Source organism: Sapajus apella, unplaced genomic scaffold, assembly GCF_009761245.1.
Source record: "Sapajus apella isolate SASKATOON/1434 unplaced genomic scaffold, GSC_monkey_1.0 scaffold164, whole genome shotgun sequence".
Lineage (NCBI taxonomy): Eukaryota > Metazoa > Chordata > Mammalia > Primates > Cebidae > Sapajus > Sapajus apella.
Window position 1 is genome coordinate 780,291 of NW_022437104.1, and position 3,503 is coordinate 783,793.

At 37.5% G+C, this 3,503-nt stretch overlaps 1 pseudogene; it reads left to right on the forward strand.

Moving 5' to 3' along the window:
- The first annotated feature begins 237 nt into the window (after positions 1 to 237).
- On the forward strand, positions 238 to 1,612 carry LOC116542202 (annotated as a pseudogene).
- The last annotated feature ends 1,891 nt before the right edge of the window (positions 1,613 to 3,503 follow it).

The following is a 3,503-nucleotide window of genomic DNA, read 5'->3' on the forward strand; positions in this document are numbered from 1 at the left end:
TATGTTTATTAGCAACTTGCATAAAAAATTTAAAAAAGTTATCCCGTTTTATTTTTCCAGAAAATATAACAATTTAAAATTTTATTTCTTAAAAATTATTGATAGTAAATGTAACTTTTAACTTTTGCTTGTTTGAAAAAAATAACTTTTAAATAAGATCTACTATTTGATAGTATAGCAAGGTGACCACAGTCAGTGATAACTTAATTGTCCATTTAAAAATAACTAAAAGGCCAACGCCCCGGTGGAGAAGCTGAGGTTAACATCAGATTTGAAATATTTAAAGTGGATACAAAACTATTTCAGCAATGCAGACAATTAAGTGTGTTGTTGTGGGCGATGGTGCTGTTGGTAAAACATGTCTCCTGATATCCTACACAACAAACAAATTTCCATCGGAATATGTACCGACTGTTTTTGACAACTGTGCAGTCACAGTTATGATTGGTGAAGAACCATATACTCTTGGACTTTTTGATACTGCAGAGCAAAAGAATTATGACAGATTACGACCGCTGAGTTATCCACAAACAGATGTTTTTCAGTGGTTTCTCCATCTTCATTTGAAAATGTGAAAGAAAAATGGGTGCCTGAGATAACTCACCACTGTCCAAAGACTCCTTTCTTGCTTGTTGGGACCCAAATTGATCTCAGAGATGACCCCTCTACTATTGAGAAACTTGCCTAGAACAAACAGAAGCCTATCACTCCAGAGACTGCTGAAAAGCTGGCCCGTGACCTGAAGGCTGTCAAGTATGTGGAGTGTTCTGCACTCACACAGAAGGGCCTAAAGAATGTATTTGATGAAGCAATATTGGCTGCCCTGGAGCCTCCAGAACCGAAGAAGAGCCGCAGGTGTGTGCTGCTGTGAACATCTCTTCAGAGCCCTTTCTGCACAGCTGGTGTCAGCATCATACTAAAAGCAATGTTTAAATCAAACTAAAGATTAAAAATTAAAATTCATTTTTGCAATAATGACAAATGCCCTGCACCTACCCACATGCACTCGTGTGAGACAAGGCCCATAGGTATGGACCCCCCTTCCCCTCCCAGTACTAGTTAATTTTGAGTAATTGTACATTGTCAGAAAAGTGGTTAGTACTAGTTTTTGTTTCGTTGTTAAAAAAAATTTTTTTTTTTAAAGCAAGGCATGCTTGTGGATGACTCTGTAACAGACTGATTGGAATTGTTGAAGCTGCTCCCTGGTTCCACTCTGGAGAGTAATCTGGGACATCTTAGTGGTTTTTTTTTCCCCTCCTCTTTTTTTGGGGGTAGTGTGTGTGGGGTTTGTTTTTTAGTCTTTTTTTTTTTAATTCATTAACTAGTGGTTAGCCCTTAAGGGGAGGAGGACGGATTGATTCCACATTCCACTTCCTAGATCTAGTTTAGAAAACATGTTCCCCATCTGGTGCTCTTAGGAAGGAATATAGTAAATGCCTCATTTAATAACATACTCCTTTTTGAAAGTTGCCTTTTCTCTCCACCCTTGAGTAGATTCACTATTTGATGAAACTCATGAAAGTGGGTGGAGCCTGTCTTGCCCCTCCTCTTTTCTAGGATGCACTATATGTGACTGTGACTTTCAAGGACATTTGTTTGCCATTTGCTGATTTTTTGGGGACGTTAGTTTTAACTTCTTTCACTGATAAATGAAGAAAAATATTTCACCTTTGAAATACACCAAATGAATTGAGTTTGCAATTTAAAAAAATTTTTTCCCCTGTCAGTCATTGTCTTATATGCTTAGCATGGATTTGCAACTCAGTAGTGTATGGTGTTCCTAGACTGCAGCTGAAGACCTCGTATGTAGAGGAAATACGAGGGGTGGTGCTAGAAGACAGACATCTGTGGAATGACTCACATCCTCTCAAGTTAGGAGGATGGAGGCCTGCTTCATTAAGCAGCTGGGGGTAGGGTGGGGGTGGGGAGACCACTTAACAACATGGGGACCAGTCAGGGGAATCCTCTTATTTCTGTTTTACGTATGAGGAACCCTAGAGCAGCCAAGTGAGGCTCTCTAGCTTAATAAAATCATGGAAAGAGTCTTATGAAGACTCTTCGTAAGTGTTAATAGGGATTTTATCAGCTTATTTTGGTTGCAGTTTCCAGTTTTTAAAAATGTTGAGGTAATCTTTCCCACCTTCCCAATCCTAATTCTTGTAGATTCATTAGTGTTGAACCAATGCTTTCTCATGTCTCAATTCTTTGTATATGCATGCATTCTTTTCAGATGTATTAAACAAACAAAAACCCTTCAAAAAAAAAAAAAACTAAAAGTGTAATTGAATTGTTTGTAACTCAAAGGATAAATGCTTGAGGGGCTGGTTACCCCATTCTCTCTGATGTCCCTATTTCACATTGCATGCCTGTATCAACATGTCTTCTGTATCTCATAAATATATACACTTACTATGCATCCATAAAAATTAAAGTTTTTGAAAATAAAATAACTTTTTAACATAGCTAGCTGCAGGTAGTCATTCACGTATTGTTGACATTCTTTCTGTTGAGTACTTAACACAATTAGTGATGAACTGAGTGATTTTTGTACAATTAAATTTACCCTATTAAAATTTCTCAAAACTTGAGTAACAGACAAAAACACTGAGGATCAAACATAAATCAGGTAACGTCAGACAATAGGTAGCAGGCCAACTCTTGCAACAGGACTTTAAGAATGAGTAATTGAAAGTCCTCCAATCAGAATCATTTATTCAACATGGCTCTATATCACTGATCTTGCATACGTTTAGCATATCTTAAAGAAATTCAATATCAGTGCTGTTAATGTGATATCCAAGAAAACCCAGCAAGACAAACTATATACTAAGGAATAAGATTTTGTCAAGTAAGGCTGAGCTTTAGAGGGCCACGAGCTATTCCAATAGCAAAGATTTTATTCTCATGAAGGACAAACTTTCACTTGCTTGGGGATGATATCACCTCCGTTGAGAATGAATGCCCTAGAGCAATATTTTGCCTTGACTGAATAAAACAGGATAGAATATGAATAATGGGTAGCCAGAAAACAAGAAGTGTTCAGTGGAGAGCAGCCCTTTATGAAGACAAAATAGATAGTAAACTTCTCCCTAAATTAACACTTTTAAAAATGTCTTGTTCCAACATAATGCTACTAAAGTATGTGCAATCACTATTCACTCTTTCTTGAAAAGGATGTTATCTCGAATCTGATCCTCTGTTATCTCCAGCTCTAAGTCCAAGAATTTGGGGTGATATCCTTTCCTCTTCCAGTTACCTCGCGATCTCTTCTAGATAGCTGCAAGCTATGAGCTAAATTGTACGTTGAACCACTACTCACACATTATATTCTACAATGGTGTGAAGATGAAGAAAGAGAATGGAAGTAGTGTATGTATACGCATATATACAAATACACACACACACACACACACACACACACACACACACACACACACCAAAGAAGGAAGTAAGGAAGCTGGTTGTAGTCCTTATTACAACTTGTCCAGAGACCAGTGCTGGTG